Source organism: Falco biarmicus, chromosome W (assembly GCF_023638135.1).
Source record: "Falco biarmicus isolate bFalBia1 chromosome W, bFalBia1.pri, whole genome shotgun sequence".
In the NCBI taxonomy this organism is placed as follows: domain Eukaryota; kingdom Metazoa; phylum Chordata; class Aves; order Falconiformes; family Falconidae; genus Falco; species Falco biarmicus.
The window spans coordinates 22,824,958-22,840,041 of NC_079310.1; positions in this window are offsets into that span (position 1 = coordinate 22,824,958).

Sequence of the window (15,084 nt, forward strand, 5' to 3'; positions counted from 1 at the left end):
TCACTGAAACAGTTTTGCAAAGTTGATAAAAATAGATGATTTATTAAGGCAACAGATATAACAAATTCAGAATTGCCATTGATGAATGCACTTACTGCAACAATCGAGTTTGAGTTAAGAGTTCAGCGCTTTAGATAGCGATACTTTACCGAGTAACATCCAATGCAGTCAGGGGCGCAAGTCTTACCAAAGAGGCGTCCCTGCTTGGGGAGGAGAGGTCCAGGCCCATCGACCCCTAGAGTGGTTGGGGTTCTCACCCTCAAAACAGAGGATTCTAAATGCCAGATTTATACTCACGGCGAGGTGGGACTAAGCCAATCGTGTGCCGATTGGCCCTTAGAGGTCAGTGGGGCCCGATGGTTCGGCATAGGGCAGGGTATTTGGTACAGATGTAAGGGGATCTTCCTGGCTTTTGTTGAAGCAAAACCAGGCTATGAAGCCTCCGCCCCACCCTGGGCGTCACTCAGTCAGGTTCATTGTTAGACCCGTTTACTGTTTTGTGAGATCTCAAGTCAAACACACACACACACCCCGAAGCCGCTTTGAGTCGATTACTGCCCTCAGGGACCAGAGGCATTCCTTATCACCGCCATTGGTTGGTCTTTGTTACCAAGATAGGGACTAGGGACATAGGGACTAGGGACTGACAGGGACCAGGGAAAGATTGACAGGGGATGACAGGGACCACCACAATGCCTTACTATATTTTGTTTTCTAATGAGACTGTTGTATAGTAGAGGAAAAATTTTACAGAACACAAACTTCTAATTCTGTGAAGTAATCCCTAATCTACCACATCTGTAATCTCAAATATAAATAAAAAGCATTTAAGACCACCTTTTTTCATAAAGTATGAAAGCAATTACATATCCCTACCCAAGAAAATTCTGGAAATATTTGTTTAGCATAAAATTTCTCCAGTAGTGTTGTGCCTGGTTGTTTGTTTTTTCTTTCAGGTGAAACTTGAGTTTGAAATCTTAAAGTCCTACCTGCATTGACACTAACAGATGAACACTGCATAATCAATGCATAGATAGACAATTCTGGAATTCACTGAAAAGTACTTCCTCTGCCTTCAGCCAGAGTTTGTAGGAACAGCACAAGAAGTTTAAATACATTTAGGACATTGACACCAAAGTCTCATTCCTCTAAAGCCAAATAATTTCACATACAGTAGAGAAACTGAGGAAATGGGCCTTTCTATTTTAGTGCTTGACTCCAGTGCACACAGTTCCAGTCTACCCATTATGTAGTCGACTGGCTTGCAGATTAATAGAAGGCCAGTCTGTTATTTAACTTGAAAATTAGACAAAATATCTAACTGTCTACTGAATAGTGAATGCTGTACCACTTATCTAAAGGATGACGCACCAATGTTTAGTTAAAAGTCGGGAAATGTCCAAGGACCCTTATTGCCACATGACGGATGTACAGACTGCTAAGTCCTTGGGTTGGTTATCTTTAGAAGGGACATTTGGTCTTAGATTCCTGTTGTACATGCAACGTGGCAAAGATGGAGACTTTAAACATGACCGCTAAGGAATAGAGTCTGCGCAGAGACAACTCCTCAAGGACATTGCGCAGGCACTAGATATGTAAATGAATTCTCAGAATTGTAAGGAATATGTAAACAATTTCTTGGAAAACTAATGAATAGGTATGAGTAGCTTGTATAAAGGGGGGACTGAAAAGTCCCCTCGGTGTGCATGACTTTGGTGGAGCGATCCCCCATGCACCCAGTGCTGCCAAATAAAGATAACCTCCGCTCACCTGCATATTGATGACTGATTCTTCAAATCAGTTTGGCGACCCAGATGGGACCTGCTCTGCTCGGCTGCGGGACCCATTGAGAGCGGGGACTCCCTAGGGTACCCCCGGGGATTTTCCCGGAGGGGCTCCTCATCTCATCTGGATCACCGCAGGAGCAGACAAGGACTCCATCTTACGGAGCGAAGGTACTATTTTTATTCAAATATTATATTGATTGTAAATATTATATTAACATTATATTTTAAACAGTAATGTTTTGGATTCTGTTCTGGGACCGGTCCATCTGTAAAGCTGTCCATAAGGCGTAAGATCATTGTATGCTTATGCAGGATGGCGTATACTGGGTAGCTAGCACCGCAGGTATACATCTGATTCCGTTTTGTTACCTGTTCTGATATTAAGGAAATATCGGAACCCTGATTCTGTTCACTTTTGGTACCTGTTCTGTTATTAAGTGAATATCGGAACTCTGATTCTGTTCTGTTTTGGTACCTGTTCTGATATTAAGAAAATATTGGAACTCTGATTCTGTTCTGGTTTTGGTACCTGTTCTGATATTGAGGCAATATCAGAACTGTGATTCTGTTTTGGTCAGAAGACTAAAATATATATATATATATATATATAAATTATATACAGGATTAATAATTATAAGGTTACTAATAATTGTTATACTCATTTATGCTGGAAATGTGAGAATATGTCTGTATTAAGTATATTATAAATGTTGGTATGTGGTTATTGTCTTGAACATCCGAGGGGTGAATGTGAACCTCTATATGTTTTAAAGTGTATATGGTGTAAAGAATTATTGTATGTATGGTGGGGACAAGAAATTGAATGCCCTAACTGTAAGGTTTGGACGCCTTGGGATAAGAGAGAGAGAGCTGTAAGTGAAATTAGAGTGGTCTGTGGCTGGGATAGCGATTGAGGTAATATCGGGGGAAAACAAAGTGGTGGAATAGTAAGAAAGAGTCTGTTGGGATGTGTTCTAAGTCACTGGAAGGAAATAGGAGGGCAACCTGGAGGAAGTGTGAATAAGAGGACTTTGGTTAAATACTGCAATCAGTGGTGGCCCCTGTATAAGTTAGGGGAGGGAGAGAAATGGCCCTTAAATGGGACACTGAATTATAATGTTTTATTACAGTTAATGTTATTCTTGAGGGGAGAGGAAAAATGGGATGAAGTAATGTGTGCTGATATGTTTGTGTGACAGAAGGAGTGCGGGATTAACACCACCTGATCTTTGATTATGGCTCTAGAAAAGGATAGGGAAAACCTGAGACCTAAACTAGAAAGATGTTCATGTTGAAATTTTTGTGTAAAAAAAAAAAAGAGAGCTCAGGTTGTGGTTCCTTCTGTGGAGCAACCAGAATGAAACACGTTGTAAGATAAAAACTTGTACTAATGTATGTAAGATCTGAAGCGGGGGGGTGGGGGGTGGGTGGAAAATCAAAGACCCTGTGAAAGTATTGGGGTGAGTTTGTACAAAACCCCGTACCCCCTCGAAGGTGCGGCTGAGTCATGCTGGATGCACGGCAGGGTGTTTGCTGTTTGCCTGCAAAGGCATGATATGTAAGAACACAGACTTAAAGCAACAAGGAGCAGATTTGCATTCAGGGTAAGAAAGAGTTAAAACAGAAGTGCTGTAGCAGAGGCAGGCTTGTGTAACCTGCAGAGCAGGAAGAGCATCTCCTGCTCCAATCTTTCTGCTGGTGAGGAGGAGGGGTTGCTGTTGCTGACAATTGAGCAGAAGGACCTGAAAATGTTACCCCAAGTGCTGCAGCATTTGCAGTACAACAGGACCGGTAACGGCCCCTTTAGGGCAGGCAGTGGGTATGAGGTGAATAAAGGTGGTCACAAGGACATGAATCACCTACAAACCTGCAAGACCACCACATTCCAGGCAAAGGACTGATAAGCTAATTAACATACGAAGCAAGAGTAAGGGGTTTAGGTAACGAATATTTATAGGCATTAATTGAATATTCATTTGTTTTATTGTATAAATGTGAGATGGTTTGTCACTTCCTCACTTCGGGCATGCACGCTTGTGGAGGAGCGATCCCCCGTGCATCTGCGCGCAATAAACATACCTGCTTTATAACTTTCAAGTTATAGAGTCTAATTCCGTACGTCAATTGCCCTAAGCCAGAGAACCAGCAAGGGGTTCTGGTGAACTAGGGACTAGGAAAAATGAGGTGGAATTTTTAGTGAATACAAAAACAATTTATTTGGTGTTCAACTTCAGTGAAAAGAATTTGTTACAGTTGTGGGAGCTGCTGGCCACCAAGAAAACATCCTGAAACCTTTAAAGTACAAACTAAGAAAACAAATAAGAATGCCAAATTCACCAAAATCATTGTTGGGATGAGATTTATTAGAACATCTATACGTTTAAAGAAGGAGAAATGAAACTAAAAGTTAAAAATGATCAATTAATGGAAATATTGAGCTTATCTTTAATTCAACAGAAAAGAGGACCTCCCTGAAATAAAAGAAATCTATAACCAGGCATATCTGGGAATAAATTCCAGGAAAGGTGAAAAATGCTTTACCTGTTACAGTAAAAATGATAAGCGGGAGGCTTACCTAGTTCTGGTAAAAAAAATATCCCTTGGTCAACAGGGCTGTGGGGGATATTGGCATAAAAAAATTGAAATAAAATACACTCTGTAGTAGTTCTACTAATGTAAATCTGTGTGTTTTGCCATGACAGTGACTTGTTATGGGATGTGCAGATGAAACTCTGCATTGACAACGAAGTACAAGGAATAAGGTTGGTCAGGTGCCTCCTACCATAGTCAAGGGCAAGACTGGGTTGGCCTCGGTGTTTGCCACCAAGAAGAATCTTGAGCTCCGCTGCTGGCTGCAACCCAGTAGGCGTTGAGCGGTGGGAACATATGCCATGCCAGACCTTGATGTGAGGAATGGCCCCCTCTGTTATAAGAGGGTCATCCAGGAAGGAAGAACATAAGGTGGCCCATTGAGGCACTGATTTGGAAATTGGAAACCGCCTGGCCGACCATGAGGCCAGACAAGTAACAGAGGAGGTGGGAAAGGAGGAATTATCCTTAATACCAGACAGTAAAATCCAAAATGTAAGTGCAGATCAGGAACCAAACTATTCTAAAGAAGACCTAAAGGTAATTCAGGACATGAATGCTACAATAAAATTAAATAAGTAGGCTTATTTGACAGATGGCCGTATAGTGGTACCATCCAATTTAATATGGACCACAGCCCTAACAGAACATAATAAGACTCACTGGGGAGCCGATACATTATATAAAAGTCTAAATCAAAAATTGATAGGGCGAAACTTATACACTACAATAAAGCAGATGGCTCAGCAATGCGAAGTGTGTTCACGTAATAATCCCAATATAACAAATAGAATAAAACTAGGGAACATTAGTAGAGGAAATTATCCAGGACAACAGTGACAAGTTGATTTTTCTGAACTCCCAAGAAAAGGGGGGTACCAATATTTATTAGTTATGACTGATACATTTTCAGATTGGCCAGAAGCTTTTCCTTGTCAAACAAATAAAGCAAGAGAGGTAACAAAGGGATTGTTAAATGAGATTATTCCCCATTTTGGGGGTACCGGCAACAATCTCTTCTGACAGAGGCTCACACTTTTGTGCCAAAATAATACAACAAGTGAGTACAGTATTGGGAATAGATTGACAATTACACACTCCTTATAGGCCTCAAGCAAGTGGACAAGTGAAAAAAAATGAACCATTTAATTAAACAACAAATAACAAAAATAGGGCAAGAAATAAATCTAACTTGGCCACAATCTCTCCCTTTAACATTTTTAAGAATCCAAACTAAGCCAAGAACAAAGGGAAATTTAAGCCCTTTCGAAATATTATATGGGAGACCGTACCAGTTACAATTTGCTGGAGAAGATCTAAGACAGTTGAGAGAGAATATGTGAAGGCCCTCCAGGCACAATTGAAGGTTATAAATAAACAAATATTGGGAACAAGGGCCAGGGGGTTAGATCAACCAATCCACTCCTTTAAACCTGGTGAATAAGTGTATATAAAGACTTTTTCAGGGAACCTTCAGAAGAAAAGTGGGAAGGACCCTATCAGGTGCTGCTGACAACCTTCACCACCGTCAAGATAAGAGAACAACCAGCCTGGATTCACTATTCTCGGATAATGAAAGCTCCTGAGAAATCATGGGCTGTCACCTCAGCAGGACCCATGAAACTACGATTTATTAGATCATAATTGTAATAGTAGTAATTTCTGTAATAGTAATAATTTCTTTAATTTTAATAACTTCTAGAAACACAATGGACTGTCAAAAGGATCAGAGATATTTTTGTAAAGTTATTCTGATCTTAATTTTAATAACTGTAGAGATTTTAGAAACTGAAGCATGGATAAACAATACCCATCTTCAAACACTGCAAAGAATTGTTAATGCCATGAAAGCTAAGGAATGTTGGGTATGTACCTCTCTTCCTAAGGGAGGCCTGATAACACCCCTGTATGGGGTGGCCTCCCAAAACTGGAATTATCTAGATGGCAAACGGCCTACCTGGCCAGACTTTTGGAAAAAGCCAGGCGATGGTGGAGGATATTGCCTATTTGATAATAAAACATATAAGTTGGGTCCCAGATTTGATTTACAAATATTAAATCTAACCACCACAGTAGTTATGAAAAGTGATAATAACTGTCATTGGAAAGCTCAAACAAGACAGGAGGAGCATGTCCTGGAAACCCAGGGCAAAATACTTGTTCCCAGTCTGATGGATGGAATGATTAAACAGACATCCATAAGATATGGAACACGGTGCAGATCCTGCATGAAATTACTAAAGACAATTTCTCATAGAGTTTTGAAACTATATGGAACAAACTGACTTCGTGGCTACCTAATTTGGAATGGTTAAAGCATGCTTTTGTTATAATACTTATTGTAATAGTTTTAGAAATATTAATATGTGTATTACTTCAATATTTTGTTTGGTGCTGTCAAAGAATGATCATAAGACAATGATTTTTTTGTAGTTGCAAAAGAATTTGCAAAAGATGTTAGAAAAGGGGGGACTGAATAGTGAACGCTGTACCACTTATCTAAAGGATGACGCACCTATATTTAGTTAAAGTCGGGAAATGTCCAAGGACCCTTATTGCCACATGACGGATGCACAGACTGCTAAGTCCTTGGGTTGGTTATCTTTAGAAGGGACATTTTGTCTTAGATTCCTGTTGTACATGCAACGTGGCAAAGATGGAGACTTTAAACATGGCCGCTAAGGAATAGAGTCTGCGCAGAGACAACTCCTCAAGGACATTGCGCAGGCACTAGATATGTAAATGAATTCTCAGAATTGTAAGGAATATGTAAACAATTTCTTGGAAAACTAATGAATAGGTATGAGTAGCTTGTATAAAGGGGGGACTGAAAAGTCCCCTCGGTGTGCATGACTTTGGTGGAGCGATCCCCCATGCACCCAGCGCTGCCAAATAAAGATAACCTCCGCTCGCCTGCATATTGATGACTGATTCTTCAAATCACTACAGTGAAGAACAAGAGAAACAAACTGTTACAGTTGGTGGATCATGGCCTTGGGAGAAGGAATAGACACCATAAACATGTCAAGCTGGGGCATAACAACATAAACTCCAGTAGAACCAAATGGACCAGACAGAGAATTACTTGAACTTTGTGTGAACTATCCTAATGTGATAAACGCAGTCATGATTCATGTTAAAAATAGAATGTACTGTGATAAGTGTAATTGTTGTAGCCTGTGTAAATCTGGGACCTGTATCGCAGTTGTGGTGAGTGGTTATGTGTGGTTCTCCTTTAAGACAATGTGATGGCTTCCCCTTCCCCTGAGGCAATCGCTGCTTGGAAAAGCCCGCCAAAGGAGATAAGGAAAGCGAAACCACGCCAGGGAAGGCCCGTCGAAGGAGACAAAGACCTTGAGATTTGAAAAAGCGTGCCAAAGGAGAGCCAATAGGAGGCGAAGGTGTACCCTAACGGCCCAGTGGGGAAAGAGCAGGACGAACATCCGCCGAGAGGAGATTGGTCAAGATCCGGGGATAAAAGACGCTGCTTTTAGGACTCAGGTGTGCGTGTGGTGGAACTAATTGAGTTCTCCGCGCACCCAGCGCTGTTTTTGCTTATTGTTTCTCAACCAAAATTGATTGAACACAAAATAAAATTGTTTTAATTGTTATCGTTTATAACACTAATTAGCATACTAAGAGATCCACCCTCAAGCAAACAAAGCCCCTTATTAATAAAGCCCCCTCTCCCCACAGAACATGCACGGTGAAAAAAAATAATACTGTACCTTTAAATGGAGACGAGGCTTGTAAGAGACAATGACAATTAAGTGTGTCTAAGCGTAATTGTAAACAATTGTTCTGATATGAAGAAATAGTGTGAAATGGGGACAATGGACATTAATTGTGATTGTATATGTCTGCTCAAGGAATGTGGGTATGGTGACTGGTCATGGGTGTGGTGTCTGGTCACATAGGCACACAGCTTTGAGGAGACGCCTGCCCTTCTTCCTCTGACAAAGGGGCTATTTATAAAAAGGATGAGAAAAGGATAAGAGACATTCCAATGTTATCTAGAGGGAGGGAGTGCTTCTTGCTGGAGAAGATCAGATGGTCACAAGGACATGAATCACCTACAAACCTGCAAGACCACCACGTTCCAGGCAAAGGACTGATAAGCTAATTAACATACGAAGCGAGAGTAAGGGGGTTTAGGTAACGAATATGTATAGGCGTTAATTGAATATTCATTTGTTTTATTGTATAAATGTGAGATGGTTCGTCACTTCGGGTATGCACGCTTGTGGAGGAGCGATCCCCCATGCATCTGCGCGCAATAAACATACCTACTTTATAACTTGCGAGTTATAGAGTCTAATTCCGCACGTCAGTTTGGCGAGCCAGGCAGGAGGATTTCTGCTCGGCTGAGGGACCAGCTGCGGAGCGGACGCTCCTAGGCGCGCCCCGGGAGATTTCCTCGGAGGAGCCTCCTCTTCTCAGCTGTTCACCCGGGAGCAGAAGAGAAACCCCTGGATCCGCGGATAAAACGGTATGTTTAGAAACGGGGCGGCTGGTGAGACGCACGGAGACGTCCGGCGCGCAGCGTAGTCCCCAGGAGGAAAGGTACCTTGGGAGGGGGTTTGCTGACCAAGGGGTGGCCGCTAGCGATCTTGAGGGCAGATCGAGCAAACCCGAGGTTACTGCCAGATCCTAAAAGCCCGGAGGCCTCGTGACGGAAAGCGGGGGGCGGGACGGAATAAGGCGGAATCTCACAGGAACAAGAGGGACCTCACAGCAGAAGTAAAAGGGAAACTTTTGCGTAGGAAAAAAAGGAAAAAAAAAAAAGGGCGAAGCTAAAAACTTCCTTTAGGTTGTCTTAAGAATTGGGGAATTCCTAGAATGTAACAACTGAAATAGCGCTCTGTGTCTTGTTTGTTCTATGTTACATGTTCAAAACTTGGAGTTATGAAATGTATGTTGAAAAATAATATTCTGGTAATTCTAGGCAAATAGCGGAAAACTTAACACTCTGCTTAAGACCAGGAAAAATTTGGGTTTTTGTTTGTTGTTTGTTTTTTGGCAATTGTTCATTGAAATGCATACTTTGTGAGCTGTCAGTGTTCCTAAAAGTTGTACATAAGTGCACGGTACCGTATAACATACTGCTTGTGTGACTGAGGGCTGCCCAGAGAGTGTGAATAGTGTGATTGAGATGCGCATTTTGATTTTCCATGTATAGCTTAATTATTTTGACTGAGTGTGAGTGCAAGAGTGCTTGAGACACGTGTTTGAGTGCAAAACGAGTAAGGAGCTCTATCCGCGTTTCCGACCTTGGGTGGCTAAGGCGGCCAGAGAAAAACAAAGTAATTAAAATTGCGAAATGGGAAATGGAAGGAGTAAGCCCTGTGAAAATCGCCCTTGGGCTGTATATTAAAACACTGGAGGGATATCGTAGGACAGGGTGGCACCGAGGATAGAAGGAAATGGATTAAATATTGTAATCAGTGGTGGCCTTTGTATAAACTGGGGAGTGATGCGAAATGGCCTCAGGAAGGAGGAACGTTAGATTATAACACTCTCCTGCAATTAATGTTGTTTCTGAGAAGAGAGGGAAAATGGGATGAAGTATCATATGCAGACATGATCTTCGTCCTCCGGGACAAACCCGAGTGGCAAAAGGACTGCGGATTAGTACCCCCTCGGGATCCTATGGTACTAGCACTAGAAAGAGTGCGGGATTAACATCACCTGATCTTTGATGGCTCTAGAAAAGGGGGGTGGGGGGTGGAGAATCAAAGACCTTGTGAAAGTGTTAAAGTATTGGGGTGAGTTTGTACAAAACCCCATACCCCATCGAAGGTGCGGCTGAGTCCTGCTGGATGCACGGCAGGGTGTTTGCTGTTTGCCTGCAAAGGCATGGTATGTAAGAACACAGACTTAAAGCAACAAGTAGCATTTTTGCATTCAGGGTAAGAAAGAGTTAAAACAGAAGTGCTGTAGCAGAGGCAGGCTTGTGTAACCTGCAGAGCAGGAAGAGCATCTCCTGCCCTGAACCCTTCTGCTGGTGAGGAGGAGGGGTTGCTATTGCTGACAATTGAGCAGAAGGACCTGACAATGTCACCCCAATTGCTGCAGCATTTGCAGTACAACAGGACCAGTAACGGCCCCTCTAGGGCAGGGAATGGGTATGAGGAGAATAAAGGTGAATCTTTGATGGGAAATTTAGATGTTTGAAAGTTGGTTATGAAAGATTTGTCAGGATGATCTAATAGGACTAGATAAAGGTTCGAGTTACTAGGTAAGCGTGATATAGAAAAGTTGATAGAAGGAACAGGGAACATGTACAGAAGGTAAGAGAAGAAGAGCTGGGTCGTGCTAAACTGGCAGAGACAGGAGGAATGTCAGGCAGAAGTGAAAGAGTGAATCCCTCTCCTATGGGATCGGATCACTGTGCATACTGTAGGGAAAGTGGACACTGGAAGTGAGATTGCCCTAAGCTAAAGAACCATCAAAGGGTTCTGGTGAACTAGGGACTAGGAAAAATGAGGTGGAATTTTAGTGAATACAAAAACAACTTATTTGTTAAACTTCAGTAAAAAAAAAAATAAAAATTGTTATAGTTGTGGGAGCTGGGAGCTGCTGGCCACCAGGAAAACATCCTGAAACCTTTAAAGTACAAACTAAGAAAACAAATAAGAATGCCAAATTCACCAAAATCTTTGTTGGGATGAGATTTATTAGAACATCTAGACGTTTAAAGAAGGAGAAATGAAACTAAAAGTTAGAAATGATCAAGTAATTGAAATCTTGAGCTTATCTTTAATTAAACCGAAAAGAGGACCTCCCTGAAGTAAAAGAAATTTTTAACCAGGTGTATCTGAAAATAAATTCCAGGAAAGGTGAAAAATGCTTTACCTGTTACAGTAAAATGATAAGGGGGAGGCTTGCTCAGTTCAGATAAAAACAATATCCCTTGGTCAGCAAGGCTGTGGGGATATTGGCAGAAAAAGTGAAATAAAATACACTCTGTAGTAGTTCTACCAATGTAAATCTGTGTGTTTTGCCATGACAGTGACTTGTTATGGGATGTGCAGATGAAACTCTGCATTGACAACGAAGTACAAGGAATAAGGTTGGTCAGGTGCCTCCTACCATAGTCAAGGGCAAGACTGGGTTGGCCTCTGTGTTTGCCACCAAGAAGAATCTTGAGCTCCGCTGCTGGCTGCAACCCAGTAGGCGTTGAGCGGTGGGAACATATGCCATGCCAGACCTTGATGTGACGAATGGCCCCCTCTGTTATAAGAGGGTCATCCAGGAAGGAAGAACATAAGGTGGCCCATAGAGGCACTGATTTGGAAATTGGAAACCGCCTGGCCGACCATGAGGCCAGACAAGTAACAGAGGAGGTAGGAAAGGTGGAATTATCCTTAATACCAGACGATAAAATCCAAACTGTAAGTACAGATCAGGAGCCAAACTATTCTAAAGAAAACTTAAAGGTAATTCAGGACATGAATGATAACAATAAAATAAATAAGTGGACTTATTTAAGGGATGGTCGTATAGTGGTACCATCCAATTTAATATGGACCACAGCCCTATTAATAAGATGCATTGGGGAGCTGATACTTTATATAAAAGTCTAAATCAGAAATTGATAGGGCGAAACTTGTATACTGTAATAAAACAGGTGACTCAGCAATGTGAAATGTGTTTACGCAATAATCCCGATACAGCAAATAAAATAAAACTAGGGAACATTAGTAGAGGAAATTATCCAGGACAACAGTGGCAAGCTGATTTTCCAAACTCTCAAGAAAAGGGGGGTACCAATATTTATTAGTTATGTCTGATACGTTTTCAGGTTGGCCAAAAACCTTTCCTTGTCAAACAAATAAAGCAAGAGAGGTAACGAAGGGATTGTTAAATGAGATTATCCCCCGCTTTGGGGTTCCGGCAAAAATCTCTTCCAATAGAGACTCACACTTTTGTGCCAAAATAGTTCAACACGTGAGTACAGTATTGGGAATAGATTGGCAATTACATACTCCTTATTGCTTCAATGTTCTGTTCGGTGCTGTCGAAGAATGATCAGAAAGCATAATGATCAGAGAGCATAATGATAGTTTTTAGAACAGGGGGGATTGAATAATGAGCTACGCACAATGAGTGATGAGTGGTATACTACTTTTTTAGAAAATGATGTGCTTATATATAATTATCCAAAGTTGGGAGGTGTTCAAGGACCCTTATTGTCAACATGATGAATACACCAAGACGCTTAAGTGTCAGCACCACGGATGTACTAGACACAAGGTCCTTGGATTCATTATCTTTATAAGGGCCATCTGGTCCTAAGTTTCAGTTGTGTATCTAACGCTACCTAAACAAGGAATTTGAATCATGCTCATTAGTCTATCGAGGAACAGAGTCTGCGCAGAAACAAGAAGGTAAAAAAAGGTTCACTAGAGGAAGACTCCTGATCTTCATCCTGAAGACCCCCAGATGACCACTCCACAAGGACATTGCGCAGGAGCGAAATATGTAAATGAATTCCCAGAATATGTAAATGATTTCCTGATGGAAACCATAATTGGTGGGATACTCTCTTTGGCTGGTCACCTTCTGCAACAGGAATTCTTAACGCTATGGTACACCCCATTGTGATCGTATTGATCAGTTTAGGAATTTCCTTAATACTAACCATTATGTTATATTTGTGGGTTTGGAGAATGTTTAAAAGGGTAACACTTATGTATGATGCTTTATATCATTCGGGAAGACTGCTTAAGTAAAAGAATTTACTTAGTTTGATAGAAAAGGGGGGATTGATATGGAGAAATAGTGTGAAATGGGGACAATGGACATTAATTGTGATTGTATATGTCTGCTCAAGGAATGTGGGTATGGTGACTGGTCATGGGTGTGGTGTCTGGTCACATAGCCACACAGCTTGGAGGAGACGCCTGCCCTTCTTCCTTTAACAAAGGGGCTATTTATAAAAGAATGAGAAAAGGATGAGAGATATTCCAATGTTATCTAGAGGGAGGGAGTGCTAAGGCTTCTTGCTGGAGAAGATCAGATAGTCACAAGGACATGAATCACCTACAAACCTGCAAGACCACCACATTCCAGGCAAAGGACTGATAAGCTAATTAACATACGAAGCGAGAGTAAGGGGGTTTAGGTAACGAATATGTATAGGTGTTAATTGAATATTCATTTGTTTTATTGTATAAATGTGAGATGGTTTGTCACTTCGGGCATGCACGCTTGTGGAGGAGCGATCCCCCGTGCATCTGCGCGCAATAAACATACCTACTTTATAACTTTCGAGTTATAGAGTCTAATTCCGTATGTCAGTTCAAAGTCTATAAAGTGTTTCACTGTGTTAAGAGGTGTGCTCGCTTTGTGGATTTACCACCTAGCACCCATCTCTGCATAGACAAGCAATAAATGATGGCTCTGTGAGATTGGCTCTGCACACTGGGTAATGAACTCCGTTTGTGAGACATCAGCAACTGAATGAGAATTTCTTTGTAGAGGATTTGGTTCATCTGCTACTGATGGGAGAAAATATAGTGAAAAACTTAAAATACTGCTGCAGACAGAAGCTGCATAGATAACAGAAACATTAACACCTAAGGAAGAGCGAAGCAAAGGGCTGGAGCTGGGCCCAGTTAGCACTTTGAGAAGGGACAATTAGTACCAATGTAGATGAGCTCAACAAGAATGTAAATAATGAGCCTTCTGAGGTGCTAACTGCTAAAAGAAAACAAACCAAGGAAAAATAATTGTGGTAATAGGAGATCAGCGACCTCCTACTCAAATGGCCCCCACCTCGAAGAGGGTGGATCCCCCCGCCCTGGGATCATGCTGCTATAGATTAAAACCAGCCCAGTTGTTACCGATTTGTTAATAAGTTAAAATTGATTGATTTTATTTGATTAATTAATTGATTTTATGAAATCATTTAACAGAATTAAAATATAGAAGGATAAGGGAAAAAAAATTTATAGGAAACTTGCAGCTACGCAGTAAGAGTTGTTATGGAATCTTTTGTACGTCTTGTACCAAGGCTAGAAGAAGGGCCTGGAACTATTGTAATAACTCTAGGGTTGAAAGGTTCCTTTGTATTTAACCAGTCTTCTGTACGCAGAGGTGTATTGAAATGTCAGAATATGAGATTAATGGGAACTGGGGAGAGTCGACTGGAACAGCTTGTAGGTGCCTGCCAAGAAACCGTGAACTTTAGTAAAAGGTAATTCCGGCAGGGGGAGATCGCGACCACCGACTCATATACCACCTACCCAAATCGTACCCTAGACCCATTTCTAGACCTTTCTAAGCTTTACTGTGCATAATCGGATATAGGAGGAGAGTATGAAAATTATTTACGGGAAATGTTATGATTATGCATGAATAACTGATGAATATGGATGAATAAGTTCTATATATGGAATCTGATTTTGGGACCTGGTGTGCGTTGATCGTGAGAGGACTCGCTCACGCACCCGGCCGTCAATAAAGAAGTGTCTGCTTATCTGCATCACATTGGTGTCGATAAGTTTTTCATTCCGAGATTTCGGTAACAGTTTTGGCGACCCAGATGGGACCTCGCTGAAGGAGACCGGAGGAGCCGGGGACCTGATCGGTTCCAGCCGGCACCGAGGATTTCTCGGGGACACCCATCAATCCCCGATCTGTAAGGCTCTTCGCGACATTCCCTGGATATTTGGTAAGACACTTCTTTTTTTAATTGTAGTAA